General features: G+C 51.5%; 1 protein-coding gene across 6 annotated transcripts in view; it reads right to left on the bottom strand.

Annotated features, from left to right (window-relative positions):
- Positions 1–9,432, bottom strand: part of Foxp4 (forkhead box P4) — a 56,698-nt gene extending 47,266 nt beyond the window's left edge. For 5 of the 6 annotated variants that reach the window (XM_039083810.2, XM_008766868.4, XM_039083811.2 and 2 more), the window contains exon 1: positions 8,996–9,135. The gene's annotated coding sequence lies outside the window, so the exon portion shown is untranslated. Of the gene's footprint in view, positions 1–8,995 lie in introns of all 6 variants that reach the window. The other variant, NM_001389210.1, reaches the window with a different exon arrangement.
- Positions 9,433–21,570: the final 12,138 nt, after the last annotated feature.

The following is a 21,570-nucleotide window of genomic DNA, read 5'->3' as shown; positions in this document are numbered from 1 at the left end:
AGGGGGAAATCTCAACCCTGGGGAATGGTAGGAGGTGGGGGCTCCTGCCCACACAAGAAGGATACGTTTTGGGTGGGAAGAAGAGAAATGCTAAGAATTTCTGCAGTGGAGAGCCTTACCCGGACAGGGATTGGTGGCTCCTTTTGAACTTGCACAGCCTCTGGAGGCATGAGCCTTACAATTCACTTCACAGGAGAAAGGGGGGATAGACTTACTTGAAATGATTCAGTTTAATGGTTTCTGGTTCAACCCCTAGTACCGCCAAAATCCAACAAGAATTGCACGCCATCGTCAATTCTTAGGCAGCAGCATGGGGAGTTTGATCTGGTCAGAGGGTCTTTATCATCTTCTCTGACACATCTCTTTTGAGTCTTCGAGGCAGCTTCTCCCTAACCAGCCCTGACCCCAAGACTCCTTAAAGAATACGGAGAGCAGCTAATTACATCCATGTGGAAGATGCTAGCCAGCTTTAATTTCTAGAATCTCAGAATTGGGATTGGGAGGCAGAGACAGAATATATATGAACTTAAAGACCAGCCCCGGGGGCTGGAGAGATGGCTCAGCGGTTAAGAGCACTGACTGCTCTTCCTGAGGTCCTGAGTTCAAATCCCAGCAACCACACGGTGGCTCACAACCATCTGTAATGAGATCCGATGCCCTCTTCTGGTGTGTCTGAAGACAGCTACAGTGTACTCACATACAATAAAATAAAATCTTAAAAAAAATAAATTTATAAAAAAAGGCCAGCCCCAGATACACAGAAAGAGCCTGTTTTGGAAAAAAAAAAAAAAAAAGAAAGGAAGGAAAAAGAAAGGAAGGAAAAGGGGCTGGAGAGATGGCTCAGTGGTTAAGAGCTCTTACTGCTCTCCCAGAGGTCCTGAGTTCAATTCCCAGCAACCACATGGTGGCTCACAACCATCTGTAATGGGATCCAATGCCCTTTTCTGGTGTGTCTGAAGACAGTGACAGTATACTCACATACATAAAATAAATAAAATCTTTTAAAAAAAGAAAGGAAGGAATAAAGGAAAGAGAGAGGGGGAGGGAGGGAAGGAGAGAGAGGGAAGGAGGGGGGTGGGGGTGGGGTCCAGGTTGGAGAGATGGCTTAGTGGTTAAGAGCAATGGCCTCTCTTTCAAGGGATCCTGTTGGAGCCAGGCACACATGTGGTATACAGACATATATGCAGGCAAAACACCCATACACATAAAAGAAAAAGAAAAAAAAGATGCTAAGTGATATGCCCCCAGTAGCTATGATGGCTTCTGAAGAGGCCAGGGGAGAAGCATCTGTCACTCAATTTCAACATGTCCTCCCTGCACAGAAAGGCAGGTTGTGATTGTCCCAAGGAAGCCCAAGCGGGGAATATTTCATGTGACACTTACAATGGGTTGGATTATGTGGGAATCCACGGAAGTCGCCAGGGGTCACCAGGTGATACCCCCCTCCCCCTGCAATAATGAAGCATTTCAAGAGATGCGTCCCAGGGGACGGGAGATTCCAGCTACGTCAGAGCACCTCTCTGGACCTGGGTCCTTGAGCTGTCATGACAATAATAACCACACCTTGGGGGTCATTCCAGGATGTGGGGCAGATCAGGATGAACCTGGAAAGCAGAGCTTCTCGACCTTCCCGAAGCTGCAAACCCATGTTGTGGCGACCCGCACCATACAGCGCCTCGTGCTGTGGCAATCCCAACTGTAACATCATTTTCTTCCTACTTCGTGACTGTGATTTTGCTACTGCTGTGAACAGTAAGGTAAATATCTCATGTGCAGGGTGTCCGGTTGAGAACTCCCGAAAAGCACGTCTTTCCTTGTAAGTTCGAGAACGGGGAGCATCTTATGGAGCCTTCCCTCCACCATCTTTCATTCAAGGGATGGATCCAGTCATTCCACATGTTTCTGAATGAAGTTGAGATCTGGTTCCTGCCAATGGTTACCCTGGCTATTAGGAAGCTGGGGGAGGGGGTCCATACCGGTGCCTTTTGCCCTACTAAGGGCAACAACCTCTAAATGACTCCTAAAGGGGCTGGAACAAGATGGCGGGAGGATGGGTTAGTGAGGTGGCTCGGCAGGTAAAGGATGTCACCAAGCCTAACAACCTGAGTTTTGAGTCCCAGAACCCGTGTCGTAGGAGAGAACTGACTCCCGAAAGTTGTCCTTGGACTTCTACATGTTTGCCATGGCACATGATCATGTGTACACACACAAAATGTTTTTTTTTTAAAGTGTCTCTTTCCCTAACTAGGATGTAGCTGTCCCAACCCCTCCCAAGTTCTAGCCCGTGGAGCACTCAGGATCAGGGTCAGAGACAAACCCGGAAGGGTGAGACTTTGTTTGTTTAAGGAGAAACCAAAGAGAGAGAAAGACTGTCTGTAAAGGTGGGTCCAACTAGGACCCCGCCGGAGGGAGCCGTTCAAGTCAAACCTGGCTGAGAGGCTCACAGCAGCGCTTTCATTTAAAAAAAAAAATATATATATATATATATATATATATATATATATATATATATATATATATATGAAATTAAGAGCAGAAAGAAAGAGTTTGGGGGAGGGAGGGTTAGGCTGACCTGTTAAGTGGTGGGTGTTGGGGGTGGGGGGACAGAAACACATAAGGGCCAAGCTGTAGCCTGCCTCTTGGAGCTCTCTCTCCCAACGAGATTCAATTAATTGATAACAAGAGACATCAAATTAATTTCTGGAGGATGTGAGATTCTGATGAAGGGAAATCTCGTCGATGGGGATCAGGCAGGAGGAGGCGGACAGAACTCCTTTGAGTCAGGCTCTGCCTAACTGGCAAAAAGGAGGCTTTCAAGAGTCACAGGGTTTCTTGCCCTGAACTCCACAGCGCCCCCTTCAGGAAGTCCCTTCAAGGGCAGTAGGCCAGGGATACACGGTTGGGACAAACATTGTGCACATCCTTAAGAAGGTTAGGCCAGAGACAGGAGGCTGTCCGATCACCAACTGCACAGTAGGAAACCTGATATCGGCAGAGAACAGCAGGCCAAAGTCCAGGCTGTGAGTTAGAAACTCTGTAACAATGCCTTGCGGGACCCTCCGGGGAGTACCTGAAGGAGCCACAAAATCACCCTTCAGCACTCGGAGCATGGCGCTGAGCGGCGCTCCAGAGCAAAGTGTATGTGGTAAAGTCTGAGCACCCACAATGCACAGTTCCGTCCCTAGGCCCAGGTAGGTCTTAGTTATATGTGACCTCCCATCAAGGGGCAAGGATGCTTGATGCTCTTGGGGATGGGAGAAGATGGGGTGGGGTCTGCGGAAGGCATTCAGAACCTCCATTGTATTCCAATTGGGAAGGGCAGGTAGCTGTGGTCTCTGGAGTAAAGCAGGAGAGACTGTCCCAGGGGACCAAAGATAAGACCCTGAACACAGCCTACTGCCCCTGAGTGCCATTAGCCCCTGGCTCCCCTCGCCCCCAGCATTTCCAGCAGCTGCCCTTCAGTGGACCCTGGGTATATCTTGATGTTTCATTATTCCCCTTAAACTCTCCATGGCAGGGCCTTTTCCTTTCCTCACTCAGGGAATTCCTGCAGAAAAGGAGAAAGTCACTCTCTTGGGAGTGACTTCTTTAGGCTAAGGTCTACCAGAAGTACGAACTCCCAGAAATGCAGGCCAGCTAGAACTGTATCCCAGGAACCAGCTCCATTTGAGCAGGGTTGAAAAAAGCAGAACGAAGCTTCCTTACCTGCCCACCCCTCCACTTAGCCCCTCACGCTGGGGTGGGATAGGAGTAAGGCAAGAACTCTACCCCCACACATGCACCCCGTCAGAACCCCAGCTGGCCTCTCTTGTCCCTAGCAATCATCTCCATGATCCACATTCCCCTACTTGCTCAATTTTGGGTTTTCTGAGTTGCAAGAGAGCCCCTCTCATTTCCTCTCTTCTCTGGGTCTTTCCAGTGTGTCTGTAGCACACAGGATGGATGGGTTCAGAGACCGGACATGCTGCAAAGTCTATCTGTATTTCTGGAGTCCTGTCCAAGCCGGGCAGCCATCACTTCTCCCTCTCTGCCTGCTGCCTCTCAGAATTCTGAGATGTGCCATGCTCCACATCATGATAGATAGATAGATAGATAGATAGATAGATAGATAGATAGATAGACAGACAGACAGACAGATAAATTTGGGTTTCTTTTGCCCCACTCCCTACTTCAGTTTCTCTGCACACTGGCCTACTATTATGTGGAAACCCACCATGGACTTCCCTGCACATTTATTTTCACAGTAGTGCTTGGGGTCAGATCCGTCAGAACCAACCACAGTGGGAGCAAATCCCCCTCACTGCTATCTGGCATCACACATGCAGCCCAGCTATCCTGAGGCTGAGGCAGTGGTAAAGAAGGAACTCAGGTGATGAGGTGACCTCTGGGGATGAAGACACAGGCCTAATAGGGCTGGGGGTAGGGGGCGGGTAATTCATAGATTTACTGCAGGTAAGTGGATACGTGTGTGTGTGTGTGTGTGTGTGTGTGTGTGTGTGTGTGTGTGTCCATCTGTCCTGGAACCAAGGAGGGCCACCCAACAAGGAAGACTGAATGACTTGCGGTCCTGTGGTTCTATGCAGAAGACCTTTTGTGTAGAGTGCTCCTTTTCCAGCCCATCAGCGTCCCCCAATCCCTCTGAGTAAGCACAGAGTCAGAGGCCATGGAAGCAGGGTTCCCCCAGGAGCAAGCAAAGGTGTTTTCATTTCCACAGAGGACGGGAAGGACAGCCAACAAGTTCAGGTTCCTAGCAAGAAAGGTTCTTGCCTCTTTGAGATGACCATTCAGTGGTAGTTCCTTTTTTTTTTTTTTTTTTTTTTTTGGTTCCTGGGGACCGAACCCAGGGCCTTGCGCTTCCTAGGCAAGTGCTCTACCACTGAGCTAAATCCCCAACCCTTCAGTGGTAGTTCCTAAATCTGAGACTCCCAGCCTGACAGTTTTCTACGAGAACAGGAGCATCTACTCCCAAACACTAGGAATCTCCCTCTTGAAAAGAAAAGACACCAGGCTTCCAGTAATTTTTTCCTTTTCAGCTTTCTGGAGAAGTCTATCTCCAAAATCTGCTTCTATTAGAGACTTAAGAAGGCCTAAGGCACAAGCCAGGGTAGGTGGATGTAGGGAGTGCAGACCTTTACTAAAAGCAAGCAGGAAATACAGCCCAGACACACCAGGGAGAGAGAAGGCTGCAGAAAGGAGTGGCCAGCCCCTCGATTCCCACACTTCTCCCTTACCCACAGCAGAGGCTCCAGCCTCTGGTTTCTCTGGAGCCGGGCAATTTAGTCCCAGCTCTGTGCCGGTGCAGGAGAAAACTTCACAGATGTTGCCACCTCTCTCTAACTCCATTTCCCAGCCTGTAAAATGAAGGTTTTATACTCCAACGTTTCCAGCATTCGGCCCAACAAGTGGCCTGGCAGTGCTGGCAAACTAATTTTAAAAAGAAAGAAAATGTATCAAGGACCATCGGTGACGGCACTAGGCTGGCCAGACACTTTACCTCTGCTTCAACTCTAAAGCTGCTTTTACTCCAGGCACCGCTGACCTACTTATAAGCTAAGAAAATAGAGGTTCCAGCAGCTCAATGAAGTTCCCTAGAGCCCTATCTCTAGTGCCAAGTTCCAAAGCCCTTTTCACTCTGACACACGGATGGCCCTAGGGACGCATGAGTTCTGTGCCTTGGGTTCTAGGGCTCTGGAACCACCTCAGAGGAAGCTATTTTGGCCAATGGAGGCACAGAAGCCTGACCAAAAAAAGATGGGCCCATGGCTGCCTTGGGCCTGGGGAGGCTGAGAGCAGCTGAGAGGGCGGATGGGGGGCAGAGAAACCGAGAAGCCCCGTGAATGGAAGGAAGTATTTTGTGTTGTTTAGGGAATAAGAATAAAGGCTCAGGCTGGAGCATATTGTGTTCGGAAAGGAGACCTTCCAAAAAGTACCACGGGCAGTAAAGGGTTAAAATGCAGAGCAGAAAGGATGGCTTCAGGGGGAGATGCCCTTTCGTTGCCTCAGTCCTTCTGAGTCCTTCCAGTCCTCTGAAACCAAACCCCTTCCATGCCACCACCCCCCAATCATATCTTTTTCTCTTCCAGGATTCTGATGGCAGCACAAGGGGACCCTAGTACCCAGCCTGGGATCTGCCTAGACAGGGTAGGGACTCAGCAAACACTGAGTCCAGATCACCAGATCAAAGAAAGCCACCGTCTTCCACTCCTCTGGGGGCCCTGCCCTGCTAAGAAAAGGTGTGTTTGGAGCCAGGGCCCAGCAGGATATACACATTCCTGGCCAAAAGGGAACGGCCTGCCAGACAGACAGAAAGGAAGTTTCTATCCAAAGGTAGAGGAAAGGGGTGGGCAATCTAGGAAGGAAAGAGAGCAGGTTCTCCAGCAAGTTTAGCCTGACCAGTCAGGCTCCCCTATGTTCAGAGGTTCCTCAGTTCCAATCCCCTTCCAGGGGCCCAGCCTTAGCGCCAGAAGAGACTGTAGCCACAGTCTCCTCCGTCTCATTGCCAAGGTTGAACTAGGATAAAATGAAGTAGGCGCCTTGGTGGGGTGTGTGTGGCACACCTGTAATCCCAGCATCCCAGAGGCTACTTGGAAAGAAGCACACTGGGTGTGAGGCCAGCCTAGGCAACATAAGAGACACTGTCTCAAGTCTCCCCTCCAGGCCCAGAAAACAAATAAAACAACACAACAGGAAGGACAAGAAACCAGTGAGGCACTTAAGGATCTCCACAAGCTGAGATTCGGATATCACAGGATCTGCAGCAAGTGGGGAGTGGGGGGCACAACATCCCCGATACTCCAGGCCACCTTGCCCAACAGCCTAGACTGGTGGTCCACTGCAGTCTTCACACTCTCTGTTCTCAGGGCACCTCAGAGCCAGCAAGGGAGAAGTTTCTTAAGTTTAAGGAGAGAGAGAAAAAGAAAGAAAAAGAAAAAGAAAGGAAATGAAAGAAAGAAAGAAAGAAAGAAAGAAAGAAAGAAGGAAGGAAAGAAAGAAAGAAAGAAAGAAAGAAAGAAAGAAAGAAAGAAGAAAAGCTTGCAGACTTCCCCACAGCGGTTTTCCGCGGGGGCGGGCAGAGGTCGTCTGAGGCCGACCGCTCCCCTTCAGGAGGCTCCTCCTGGCTTCTCTGTAGAAATCAACCAGGGACTTAAAATGCCGGTGCCGCAGGGTACCTAGGCCAAGGGGCCAACCCACTGAGGTTCACGTGGGTGGGGATGGGAAGGGGATGGTGGAGGGTTAAGCTTCTCCAGGTAGCGGTGGAACAGCGAGGACCACTCTTTCCTTTATTCGTGGGACACTCGAGCAAACCACAGCGACTGTCGCTGAAACTGCGTTCTCTCTCCCGACCCTGAATTACAGACCCAACGCCGTCGGTTGCCAGTCTAGGCGGGTGCTCTCCAACTCGGGCAACGACGCTTTAAGTTCGAGGTAAAAATCCCGCATTAGCCAAAATTCTGGGATTGCTCCGGAACCGCCAAACGGATGGCTCCGGACTCAGGTTTGTTCCTCCCGGCCCCCAAATCTACCCAGGTCGAATCAGAGCGCCGCGGTCCTCCGGGTAAGGAGACCGGTGCAAGGGGGCACGCCACAAGCGCTGATCTCCAGATAGCTGAGATCTCAGGTGCGAAACAAGGGAACGTGGAAACCCACGGGGCAGTGTTGGCGCAAGAGGCTCAGGGTGCAAAAAATAGGGTCACTGTCTGAGAGAAAGGATCCCCGCTAATATCCCGCCCTCCCAACCTAGAGTCGCCGGATGCAATATCAGAGCGTTCACGAGGTCGCTTCAGTATTGGGGAGTGTGTGTGTGTGTGTGTGTGTGGGGGGGGTAATCCGTGATGGTTAGAGCCTCGAATCCGCGTCCCACGAAATCACACGTTCCTTCACACAGGTGGCCTCGGCCCCAGGTTTCTTAGGACACCTCACCACCGGGCGCCACCGGGTTCTGCTCCGGTGAAGCCCAAGAAGTAGAAGTTTTACGGAGAAGCAAAGTGCAAGGTTTGAGCGCCGCGGAGGATGGCCGCGGGCCAGAGGGGTGCTGGAGAGACAGACGTCTAGCGAGGCACTAGAGTCCTCGGTCTGGGGGAATGGAGTCCAGATTGGTCACTCCGGCAGCCTCATCTCTGTTGGCCTTGGGCCCACTCTCTGTTACCTTATTCCCTTATTCCCGCAGGAGCTGTGTCCGAATGAGGAGGGTATCCACTAGATCAGTCCCCCACAGACCAGCTCCGGCGCACAAAAAAAAAAAAAAAAAAAAAAAAAATCACAGGGGCCATTACCAGTCTCTCACAAGTCCCCCAAGAAGTTTTCCGCTTTATCTCAGATCTGATTAAGGGATGCGAGGAAAGGGGGTTGACTAGTCTCGGCACTTCCGAAGTGTGACCTCCGCAAACCAAGGCGACGAGGTGTTTGAGATTGTTTCCCACCCCCCCAACACACACACTCGTCTTTCTGTTTGTCCTGGGGAGTCCCGGGCAGACTGGACTTGGGGGGGATCCCAGTTCACCACTTCCCTTCCCGGCTCAGGAAAGTCCGGGCCGGGAAGTATTCTTTGTCTCACTCCGGGAGGGGGGGTCGCGCCCCCTAACACCCCATTCCCAGCAGCGAGGCCAGGAGGGGGCGGAGCCCAGATTCTTGGGGCAGGGCGGGCCTCAGTGGCCTCTCCAAGCTGTCCCCCACTCCCGGCCGGCTTCCCGCTGCCCCCCAGCCCGGCTCCGCAGCCCCCACCTGTTCCCCAGACAGCTCCGATCCGCTAGGGGCCCGGGCCGGGGGCAGGGTCTCGCAACTCACCAGGGTCAGTGCGCCGCGGCCGGCCCAGCTGGAACAAAGTGCTCCGGCCCCGGGCCCGGCTCCTCCCGGCGCCCGACGCGCCTCGGGCGGGCAGTTTGCAAACACAAAGTGAGCCAGGGAACAGGCGAGAGAGTGAGCGAGCTGGGGAGTTGGACGAGTCGCTGGCCCAGCCCCCATCCGGGTCCCTGGGGTCCCTGAATCGGCCACCTACCTGTCCGGCCCGGCCGCTCAGTGCGGGCTCCGGCCCGTCAGCCAGCACGGGGCATGGGGCTCGCTCGGGTCGCAGCCCGGGCCCGCCGCCACTCGCCGGGGCTGCCCCTGCGCGCCGCGCCGCTCCGAAGCGATCTTTCTAGCGCCGATCGCCGCGCGCCTCAGCCCCTTGGGGGCATCGCACTTTGTAGGATGGCTTAGCTCTCTCCGGCTTCCGATCGCCCTTCCCCGGGCTCCGGCGACGCTCCTGAGCTCGCTCCGGCTCCGGGGCTCCGGGACCCCGGCGTCCCCGCCCCCGGCCCAGCCCTGGTTCCGGCCCGGGCTCCTCCCCGCCGCGCCGCGGCCGCCTGCGCCGCGCCCTGATCGCGTGCTGGGGGGCTCCGTCCCGGCAGCCGGTGGCACTGTCCGGTCCGCAGGGGCGACCGGCTCCGGACTCCGAGGGGCTGCGACTGAGCCCCGGCTGCGAGTGGCTGCGAGCGATCGGCGCGCGGGCGGGGCGCACCGGGCGGGGGACCGGAGGGGTGGAGGGAAGGAGGGAGCGCGCCGAGCGACGGGGAGGAGGGAGCGAACCAGCGAGCGGCGGAGGGAGGGGAGACTAACTTCTAGTGCTACCATAATTCGCCTAAAGCAGGTGCAGCCACTTTTCCCCCCCCTGCGAGACGGCCAGCGGCAAGCCGAAGAGGACCACGTGGACCAAACTTTGGGGAAGGAAAAAATGGGGACGTGGGGCTACAGATCTGCCAGAGTCGATAGGCCGTAGAGGTTCTCGGTGGACTGGGGACCCATCCGATGGGACGCTTTATTAACTCTGGCCTTTTCCAAGAGCCTGGAGGTACGGCCAAGTCCTGCTGGCACACGGTTCACTGGTTTCGGGCGGGCTGCGCCTGGCGCGGGGAGTGGTCAGGGGGCCCCCCGAGTCCGAAGCCGACGTCCAGCGCGGGCCCTGCCGCGCCTCCCTCTGACTCCCCACTGTGTGGGGGCTGGGGCTGGGGAGGCTCTTTCTGGGCTTTGTGAACAGTCTTTCTCCCAACCCGGCGCGCACGCGCTGCCGCCTCGGTCTGCAAAGGGGAATTTCCTATAAAGTGCTGTGAGAACCAATGGAGAAGGGGCTTCAGGCTGGATCCACGCGGGCCAAGCACAGAGCAAAATCGAGGCAATTATCTGAACAAATTAGATTGTAAACAAAACTCGCGTCCCTGAATACCACTTGTGCCCAAGGGGACTGGGAGGATGGGAGGTTGGGGTTGGGGACGCTGGTGTGTGTTTGGGTTGGGAGGGGGAAGTCCGGGCACGGAAAGGCCCACGTTCCGAGGGGGAGGGCTAAGTTGGGTAACAGGAGCCAGGCTCAGACTGGTGAAGAGCTGAAAAAAAAAATCCTCCCACTCTCTACCCCAAACATCTTCCCTTTGTGGGTGCGTGAAGGTGAAGGGCGCCTCAGGGACCCTCCGTGTTTGGCCCACTCGCCCCAGCGAAGCCAGGTACCCAGACCCCTGCTATGGGTTGAGCACAGGAAGGCAGTAACCCTTGGTTTCGGGCTACCTTGAGACAGGTGACCAAGGGCAGGCAGACCCCATGGAGGATGAACTGGTTAAGTGGGGAAAACATATTTTGGAGAAAACTTACAAAACAGACAAACAAACAAACACCATGGGCCTTTGAGATTACAGTTAGCTTAAGCGGTTTCCGCTCACCTATTTTGCCCCTTTGGGCGAGGCAGCCAGGAGTTGAAGGGTGGTAGTAGCAACCCAGGTCTGAAGCATCTGTTTGCCCAAGTGGACAGACACAGCAGATACACAGAGAACCCGCTAAAGTTTTGCAAGGTGTTAGGTTGAAGAGGGCTGCTATGCCATTGTTTAGATATTTGTGCTGTTAGAGAGGAAACCGGGCCTCATAAATGCTAAACGCATGCTCTCCCACTTAGCCACACCCACAGCCCAGCTCATTTATATTTGGACTTCACAGGGACCTTTCTAGTAGAAATGAGACTCAAATGACAGTAGGTGTAGTGGCCAGCTCTTGGGTGGTAAGGGCAGAAGGTTCAGCAGTTCAAGGTCCTCACCTACAGATGGGGTTCCAGGCCAGCTGGGGCTACAAGAGACCCTGTTTCAAAAATCCGGAAAAAGTGCTGGCCAGATTGCTCAGTGGGTAGAGACACCTCCGATGACTTCCCCAAGTTGGACCCTGGGACCCACATCTTGAAAGTGTTCTTCTGACTTCACACATATAAAATAAATTATTTTTATTTTTAAAATGTCTTTTTTAATCCAAAAACAAACAGTAAAAGTCAAGGATTTGATGATAACTAATGAATGAATGTCGCCTCGAATGAGGGTGAGGTATGCTGACTTTGAATCTTTTTGATTGTCCCATGGGGAAGATACTTCAGTAGCTCTGGTTTAGAGAGGAGGGCACTCACCATGTATAAGTTTACACAGGGAACTAGGGATACAGCAGTTTGTCTTGGACAGGGCGTCACGCTGGAGCTCTTTAACCTGAGGGTCTTTGTATTACCTTTTGAGGAGAAGTAGCTGGGTGGGCATCATGGTGTCCAGACGACTGCTGGTCTGGTGACCCTGCTCCACCTTTCCCTTCCTATCCTGTCTACAATAGAGGCTAAGGGTGAAATAGCAATGGGAAACTGAATAGGAAAGACAAGGTATTTCTGTGGAGGAGGTGTGGGCTGTTACAGAACTCTGCCCCCTTGCCTTGTGACAACAGCCCCTTCCTCACTCCCCCAGGGCATGCTGGGAAAATGACTTTTGTTTTTCTTTCGTTTCAGTTTACCCCTCTAACTTGGGCCCAGTCAGTCCCCTGTGGGACTGTGGGACTTGTGAGTCACAGTGGGAAGCCCAAGGGAGTCAGAAGACCCCATCTTGTCCTAATTGAGGCAATTCAGGGGAGAAAACAGACCTCTTGAAAGAAGGCAACAGAACAGACAATGTCTTAGTCACAGGAGCCAGTTCAGAGTCCTTTCTATCAGTGTCAGAGTTTGAAGGGTTCCTACAGGAGCTCTAAGTTCCCCGAGGGAATCACTGTGCCTCCTCCTATCCCAGCATGCAAGGCAAGTGCAGAAAAAGCCCAAGTGGTACCTGCAGGCCTGACTGGAAGACAGAGGCAAAGTTAGGACCATGAGGGCTGGAGTCAGGCAGTCTTAGGTTGAGTGGTATCCTGGTTATCTACAGATGTTTGACCTGGGCAGATTATAGGTCTCAGCCTCCTTCACTTCAGTCACAAAATCGTAAGGATGCCTTCTTTAGGGGGGATAGCATGAAGAAAGTTTGTACAAAACTTAGTGACCTGTGGCCAAAGCGTTTTCCTTAAACCCTTAACTTTTCTTTTGTGAGACCTGGTTTTCCTTTCCTTTTTTCCTCCCTTTCATTGTTTGTTCGTTTGTTTTTTGAGGCAGAGTTTCTCTGTATACTAGCTCTGGTTGTCCTGGATTTGATTTGTAGACTAGGTTAATCTCAAACTCACAGAGATCTGCTTGTCTCTGCCTCCTGAGTGCTGGGATTAAAGGCATGAGCCAACACACCTGCCTGGTGCCAGCCTCAGTTTTCTTAAGGTGACCTCAGAAGGACCAAATCATGAGAGCTGCCTGCCAGTTCGGAAATCCTGGAGTCTGCTAGGCCATCTGCAGCAGAAGGAATCTTCTCCCCATTCTTCAAGCAAAGATGGCTCCTAGAGGTTGAATAATTTGTTTCGGATTAGCGAAAGAGGTTGCCCAACAAGTGCTTGCTATCAAGTCTCCTTTGAGCGGGGAAACAGACTTTCCAGGGCATGAGTTGGCCAATCGAGCTGGCCAGCAGGAGGCCTGAAATCACTTTAGAGGCCATGATGGTGAGTATGAATTTAGAAACAGTGTATCTAATCCCACACTGCAAACACACCCAGATATTTTGTTTCAACTCATCTGGCTGCTAGGGAACTTATCTTTCTTTTTCTCCTCAAAAGTTTTCAATAATTTTATCTTTTTAGATTTATTTTTGTGTGTATAGGAGTGCTTCGCCTGCATCTGTATCTGTGCACCACATAAGTGCAGTGCTCAAGGGAGACAGAAGAGGGCGTCAGATCCATCCCCCTAAAAGTGGAGTTACAGATGGTTGGGAGCCTCCTTTTGTGTGCTGGGAACTGATCCCAGGTCCTCTGCAAGAGATGTTCCTAAAGCCTGAACCATTTCTCAAGTCTCTACTTGTTTCTGAAAGATTTTTAAAAAATATATACATGTGTGTGTGTGTGTGTGTGTGTGTGTGTGTGTGTGTGTGACACACAAGTGCCATTGGGTGCCTGAGAAAGACAGAAGAGGGTGTCAAATGCCCTGAAGCTGGAGTTACAGGTAGTTGTGACTCACCTGGTGTGGTCACTTAGAACCTAACTCTGATTCTCTGAAAGAGCATCATCTGCTCACGACTGTCACCTCTCTGGTTCCTCCTTTTCCCCAGCACACGGGAGGCTGAGGCAGAAGCATGCATCCAGTGTCCTGACAGCAAATTCAAAGCTAGCCTGCTATACACATGAATCTCTAAGACACGTTGGTCTCTGGATACCGTTCCACCGTATATGTGTCTGTTTCTTTCCCGCCTCCCTGTCACTGACAGACAGTTAGACTCTGGAGGTTTGCCCAGCATGGTCTCACTTCAGCTCCTTTCTTTTTGTGACCCCCATTTCCCTTGTGCAGAGTTGTTCCTCCTGTCTTTCCTCACCCCCGGGTCCCTCCTTCTCTGGAATTTTCTCCCCTCCCCATCTACCATTTGCTGTCTTTCAGAAAGATCTGTGCTGCTTGAGGTGGGGGAGGGATGCGAGGGCAGCTTTTTTTCTTCCCACAAAGGCCTCTGTTCCCCAAGATAAATGACAATTTAAACAAAGAAATATTTCATTAAGGGTTGATATCTTAATGAGCTGTGCCAGGATCCTTCCAGGCACTCTGTAGACTCCCCCTTACACTAAGAGGGGGCTCCAGCCCCTGCAGAAAGCTTATCAGTTTACCATATTGGCCCGAATAGAAGACCAGGCTGAGGGGCTAGGTCCCTGGCACGGTGGTGGAATTGAGGCCACGGATCTATGTGCCAGAGCCCTGGAAGAGGCTTGTAGCAGCCCTGAAAGTTACTTTAAAGAACACAGACACTTAGATTTGTGTCTGCGGTGGCGGTGGACACGGGGACTTTGGGCTGATTGGTGGGAAATCTCTCATTAAAGATCAGGAAATGAACACTAGCACAGCAAGCCGTGAGCATTTCCATTAATTAGAGAACAGCATCAATGGGTCACATGAGAGCTCCAGCACAGAGAGGTTTCTGTGTGGGGAAAGTGAGTGGGGCAGAGCAGGACCCAGGAGAGCAGCCCTGGTACCTAAGCTTTTCCTCTCTCTCAGTCCCGAGTGAGGCTGGTGAAGTTGAGAGGCAATCTCAGTATGCGTCTTTAGTTCCAACACTCAGGTGGCAGGGGCAGGCAGATCTCTGTGGTTTTGAGGCTAGCCTGGTCTATGTAGTGAGATTCAAGTGCATAGGGCTATGTAGGGACACCATGTTGGGGGGGGGGGAGAGAGAGAGAGAGAGAGAGAGAGAGAGAGAGAGAGAGAGAGAGAGAGAGAGAGAATAGCTCACTATTGCCTTTGCCCAGGCTGGCCCAGGGCCGGGATTATGACAGCCCTCTTTCCTCAGTGTTCCACCATACCATCTACCCACTGTGACGTAACCAGCCTTCCTGACTCTCACATCCTATCACATATAGCAGTGAAAATGGTAAACAAGGCCTCGTGTGTGCTATATGAGTCCGTATCACTGAGCTGTCTCACCAGCCCTATCCACCCACCCAAATAGGCAGTGGATGTAAAGTAGACATAAGAAAAGAGAAGAAGAGCCTTTCTACCTCCCTATTGGATATGGTGTATGAGCTGACCTGTCGCTTAGGTTTCCTTACACTGCCCTGAGCCATATTCTATGGCAGGCCTGAACCCCAGGATCCCCTCCCTAGTTCATTGATTCCCTCTTCTTTCTGGCCTCCCTCTTATCACTTAGGACCCATTCTTTCCCAGTCTCGTCTTCATTTGACCTCTGGCCTTTTTACCCATGATTCTCTTAGTTGCCAGGTAGCTGGAGATTCCTAGAGTCAGCAGCCGAAGGCTTGGGCGAGGCTGGATGTCCGTGGAGCAGACGGATACCCTGACCACCCTGACCGAGTGCTAAGCCTTCTGCACACAACTTCATCGCCCAGGGCATGGTGCGGATGCTGTCTTGTTATGTCCTCACCCTGACCATTCGCACCCTTTAGCTTCCCATAAACCAGTGCCTGCTTCTCCCTTCCCTGAGGGTTCCCTCCAAGTATCAGGGCCGACTGCTCCACAGGGAGGAGTACATAAATGTGGGGAGTTAATCCCCTCTGTCAGTAACAGCATTGGATGTATAAATACTGTTTTGTTTTTTAAATCTGCTCGTGCAGTGCATGGATCAGAGATGCCACTCAGTGGTGGGCCACTTGCTTAGTCTGGGTACAGCCTTGGGTCAGATTCCCAGCACCTCAGAAGAGAAGGAGAAAAGGAAGGAAGGACTCACAGAAGTGTGGTATATAGCAGTTCACACTTGTAGTTAAAGCACTAAAGATGCTGAGGTAGGTAGGAGGGTCACTGCGAATCAGAGGCCAGCCTGGGCTACAGAGTGAATATTAGGTTAGCCTGGGCTAGAGTAAGACCCCGTCTCAGTGAAATGACCACCACCACAAAGGTAACTCTCAGGCACGGGCACTACTTGTACCCAGGGGTTGCTGGTGGCACTGGGACCACCATGGGCAGCTGACTTGAAAGCACATCATTCATTTCGTTCCTCCCGATTCATGTCTTATCTCCCTGCTCCTCTGCTGGGGTTCCGGCAAGTCCCCTCTGCGCAAGGGATCAGTCCTCTCTGGCTGCTTCTGTGGGCACTGCCATGATAGTTTTGGACAGGATGAGGACGAGAAGGTCGGCGGACCTTGACCTCAGTCTCAGGATTGCAAAGAGCATGGCCTGGGTTCAGTTGGTGGCTTCTGACACAACAGGGACCTCCTCATCTGTCTCCTGTGTTTCCCTCGGAGAGTTGGGGTTCAAGGCTGTTTCCCAGTCTTTTAGGTTTTATTTGGGGGACTCAGCAGGTAAGAGCACTGGCAGCTCTTGCAAATGACTCAACGGTGGGTCCCAGTACCCACATGGGGGGTCCTATTTGTATTCCAGTTCCGAGGGGTTTCGGGTGCCCTCTTCTGACCTTTGAAGGCACCAGCACACGTGTGGCACACATACATCCAACTAAAATACTCATACATACCATAAAATAGAAATTTTAAAAATTATGTTGGGCTGGGGGAGATAAAAATTATGTTGAGCTTGGGGCTCAATGGTTAGGAACACTTGCTGTTCTTGAAGAGGACCAGAGTTCAGTTCCCAGCACACATATCAGATGCTTCACAACCTCCTGTAACCCCAGTTCCAGGGGATCCTATGTTCTTTCCGATCTCCAAAGGCCCCTGTATACATGTGCACAGACACACACACATACATACATACATAAAAGTAAACACACACATACAAATAAATAAAGATATTTTGAAGATGTATTTTTTAAAGATTTATTTATTTTTATGAGTATACCATAGCTGTCAGACACAGCAGAAGAGGGCATCAGATCCCATTACAGATGGTTGTGAGCCACCATGTGGTTGCTGGGATTTGAACTCAGGACCTCTGGAAGAGCAGTCAGTGCTCTTAACCACTGAACCATCTCTCCAGCTGGAAAATGTTTTTTTTTTTTTTTATGTGTGAGCATGTGCCACGTGTGTACAGGTGGGCAAGGAAGTCAGAAGAGGGTGTTGGGTCCTCTGGTGCTGATGGTTATGAAGCACCTGATGTGGGTGTTGGGATGTCCTCTGGAAGAGCAGTAGGAACCCTTACTACTGCCATTGCTCAGTCTCCCTTGGCATTCACATCTCGAAGGTAGAACGTGAGGAGAAGGTAGGTCCAGTGGACACTGGCCGGGTGTAGAACGTATTTCTGAGCTATTTGATCACCTGTGCCTCCCTGTGGTGCCACTGGCTGTCAGTTCTAGTCAGAATTGGGCTCGTAGGCTGAGAGCTAGGGACAGTAAAGTCTTACAGGGCCAGAGACTGGGCAAACGAGGAGAAGAAAGTCACCTGGAGGGTGGGGCAGATGATGGCTGAGTTTGGGACCCAGGAACGATAGCTGAAGCATCTTCCCAAGTTTTTGCTTAAACAGCATTCTCTACAAAAGGGCGTCTGATAGAGGAGAGGGAGATTTTGCTGCTTTGTGGTGCCAGGGATTGAACCAAGAACCCTTTTTACCTGCCGGGGTGAGTGTTCTACCTCTGTGCAACATGCCCAGGCCAGGAAGGAATTTCTCACTGAATGTGGGATTCTCAGAATGTGGGATGCCCCTGCTGAGACCTTAGGACAAGAGACTTTAGTCTGCTTCTTTCAAATCGTATTTCTTTCACATGCATGAGCATGTGTGTGTGTGTGTGTGTGTGTGTGTGTGTGCACATGCGTGCACACACGTGTACCACATACAACAGCCCATGGTGGTCAGACGATGGTATGGTATCCCAGAAACTAGAGGTATAGACAGTGCCATGTGGATTCTGGGAACCAAGTCCAGGACCTCTGCAAGAGCAAATGAGTGCTCTTACCACTGAGCCATCTCTCCAGCCCCCACCGTCAGCCCCTTTTATTAATATGGGTGTGTAGGCTGGCACTGCAGACAGGATGACGCGATGCCTTCAAAGCTGGAGAGAATGTGATAGAACCTTCTTGTCTTACATCCTCCCAGAGGCAGGGCAGCCATAAGAATTCCAATGTTTTGTTCAGGACGTAGTGTCAGAAAATATTGGTGGGAAGTGGGATTGAGAGGAAGGAGAGATCGCAGTGTTAATGTAGGGAGCCTTGTGGAATGCACCCCAAGTCCCTGCACAGAGGGCCAGGGAGATGGAGCCTTCATCACTCAGGTACTGAGGCAGACGCTTGCAGATGTCTTGTCTTTCCCACAGGTCCATGTTAGCCTAGGCTGGGGAAATGAGTATTTCCTTGACCAGACCCACCCTCCCCACCCCAGCAGAGAACAGGTGTGGCATTCTAAGTTCATAATCAAAGTCTGAGAGACGAGGGAAGGGTTCTGGCACCTGCCACACTCTGCCCTCCTTAGCTCTGCCTTTGTGTGGGTTCGGTGACTTCATCCCACTGACCCCTCCTCTGCACTTGGGGTTTTCACACTTCCGAGCTGAGCCCAGAGCTATGCTCACACTTCTCTTCTTGGGCAATCCCATCTACTCGCATAGCTTGCTTTAGTTTAAAGTTACTGTATATTGCTTATCAATACTGTATGTGTGTAAGTGGCCATACATGCTATGGTGCATGTGGGGTGAGAAGAGAACTTTGTGGAGGCTTCCTCCCCTCCCACCTTCTGTGAGTTCTGGGCACTGAACTCAGCTCCTTTGTGTCATTGGTCCGCAAGCACCTTTGACCCCCATGCCACCTAGCCTGGCCTGGCTCTCTAGGTTTATTTTTGTTTCATGTGTGTGGGCATGTTGCCTGCCTGCCTGCGTGTATGCACATGTACATATGTATGTACATGCTTACCTCGCACCCGCAGAGGTCAGACGAGGCCTTCAGATCTCCTGGAGCTGGAGATGCAGATGGCTGTGGTCTGGTGTGGGTGCTAAGAACTGAGATCTGGTCCTTTGGGAGAGCAGCAAGTGCTCTAAACTACCCAGCCATCTCTCCATCCCCTTACTTTCTTGAATTTAGCTAACACCCTATGTTGGTGGCTTCCGGTACCTTCCTGCCTTGGATTTCTATTCGACACCCATTCCTGTGGGCCTTGAAGGCTATCACACTCAAAATGTCTCCAACCCTGGTCATCATCACCGAACTTCTGATCCTCCTGCCTCCACCCTCTGAATGCTCCGATTACAGGTGTGGACCCCCAAGCCTGGTTTATGTGGTTGTGCGTACTGCGTGACCATGTCACCACGTCACCGTTTGAGGCACGCCCCGAGCCTCACAGTCACTGATTTCATTCCAAACACGTTTCTCCCATGGGTCCACTGAGAGCCACTGGGTTCTCCCAGCTCTCCCTCTCCACATCCAGTCAGCCACCTGTCCTGCCGCGTGGCTTTCGGAGCCATTCGTTCCCGCCTCTCCGCCCTCACACTGCTTGCCTCCGGGACCTTCGTTACTTGTGACTTGGAACGCTGTGGTTTCTGAACTGGACCCGTATTTCCCGTCTGACTCCCTCTGAGAACCTCCCCGCCAAATGCATCCATCATCCGCAGTGGTCAAAGAGCTCTAGGCGAGGGCTGGGGAAATGTCTCAGCAGTTGAGGGCACTGGCTACTCTTCCAGAGGACCTGGGTTCAATCCTAGCACCCACACGGCAGCTCACAACCATCTGACGCCCTCACAGACATACGCAAGCGGAACACCAATGCACATAAAAGTAGATGATATTTTAAAAGCAAAGGCTCTAGGACAGCCATAGTAACCACCCGTAACCCTGGCAAGCTGGAGGCTGAGGCAGGTGCACCATAGACGGAAGTTCAGCCGGGGCTACACGGCGAGACCCCGTCTTAAAGGACAGTGAGGACTGAGCAGGTGAGAATAGAGCGTGGTTGAAAGAAGCCTTGTCTAAGACTTGTGAAACTCTGGGTTTAATCCCGGTGCCGAGCGAACAGGCATCATGGCACCTCCATAAGCCTGGTATTCAAGCAGAGGCTGGAAGATCAGAAGTCCAAGGCCATCCTTAATGAGTTTGAGGCCAGCCTGGGTTATATATCTGACCCTGTAGAAAAAAGAAAAAGTCGGGCCGGGTGGTGGTGGCCAACTCCTTTAATTCTAGCGCTTGGGAGGCAGAGGTGAGTTTGAGGCCAGCCTGGTCTACAGAGAAAGTTCTGGGGCAGCTAGGGCTACACAGAAAACCGGCCTCGAAAAACAAACAAACAAACAAACAAACAAACAAACGAGTTATATGTTCAAGAAACTTTAAAAAATATTTTATTATTATTGACTTACATGTATGTGTGTGTGTGTGTGTGTGTGTGTGTGTGTGTGTGTATGTGCATGTGCCACAGTTAGGGGCATCCCTTAATTGTTGGGGTTACAAACAGTTGTACCTGCCTGATGTGGCTGCTGCAGTCGAACTCCGTTTCTCTTCAAGAACAGTGCATGCACTTGGCTGCTGAGCCTTCCCTGCAGCCCGGGGAAAAACCCTTTTAAAAGTGAGTTCACGTTTAACTGTCCCGCCTTCGTGAAGCCATGGGTTCAGTTCAGAGTGCCGGACTGAACTTAACATGTACTGCCCAAGGCCCATTCCAGGGAGTAAAAGACCTTTCCACGTGACCCTGATGATGTGAATTGGATCCTTAGAACCCATAGCAGAAAGAAAAGAAACTCCTGAAAGCTGTCCTCTGACCCCCACACATTCCACACATGTTCCATAGCACTGGGGCACCCGTATCACAGTCATACCCATTATACACACTCATACTCACGCACACACACACATGTACACCCATGTGCACACGCGTACACACACACACACACTAATAATTTCATAGATGTATTTTTAATTCAGCACCCTGGCCAGACACCCAAGGTGTGGGGTGTGCTTTCTCAAAACCTCCCATCCCATCCTGTTCACCCCCAGCTGTGTCACCTGACACTTTCGTTTCCACCAACCCCTGTCTTCCATCCAGAATGTCCTTTCTCCTGTTTGCTTTTGTTGACGACTCTAAGACCCATCTTGACACACCTCTCCTTGGAAGTCTTCCCTGAATGCCCCGGGCTGGATTACACGCTCTCCTTTTGTGAGCTTGTATCTGTGCAAGCAGCAGAAAAGCCACTTCAAAGGGGCTTAAATAACAATAGAAACGGATCAGCAGTGTTCCTGGAACTGCTGGACCCAGGGTTGAGGTTTGCTGCAGTTGCTGTGTGCTCTGGGGCTTAAAATAACACAGTAGGCCCTCCTATTGCTTACCTCTCAGAGGTCCTGGCTTCCAGTAGGCTCCAGGTTCTCACCCTGCCCAGTTTGGTCCAGGGGAATTAATTGTTCAAGTAAGCACCAGCTCGTCTGGTCCTTATGGAGGCTTTACCTCGGCCCATCACACAGTCAAGATGGCCAAGGGTTCCCGAGTCCTGCTGGAAAGACTGAATCCTGCCCACTATCTTCTCTGTAAGCAAAGTTGCACTGGGACTTGACCACACCCATCTGTTTATGCAGCTCAGGGCTGTTTAGGGGTGACACAGTGGCAAGTCGCAGAAGCAGAGACTGAACACTTTTTTCTCCCTGTAGTGAGAGAGAATAAATATTTTAGGCTTTGCAGCCTGAGAGGTTAAACTAAGGATGTTATGTAGGGACTCATAAAATGTGTCATTGATGAAAAAATTAAGGGGATAATTAGCCATTTCTTTGGTAGCAGTGGTCTATCAAAGAGACACGCAATGCCCTTTGGGTTTTTGCTGTTGTTGTTGTCTTGTTTTGTTCTTGTTTTTTGAGATGGGACCTTAATGTGCAGTCTTTGCCGCCTTAGAAAAACCCAGGCTGGTGTAG

This window comes from Rattus norvegicus, chromosome 9 (assembly GCF_036323735.1).
Source record: "Rattus norvegicus strain BN/NHsdMcwi chromosome 9, GRCr8, whole genome shotgun sequence".
Lineage (NCBI taxonomy): Eukaryota > Metazoa > Chordata > Mammalia > Rodentia > Muridae > Rattus > Rattus norvegicus.
This window is presented reverse-complemented; position numbering and strand designations above follow the sequence as displayed.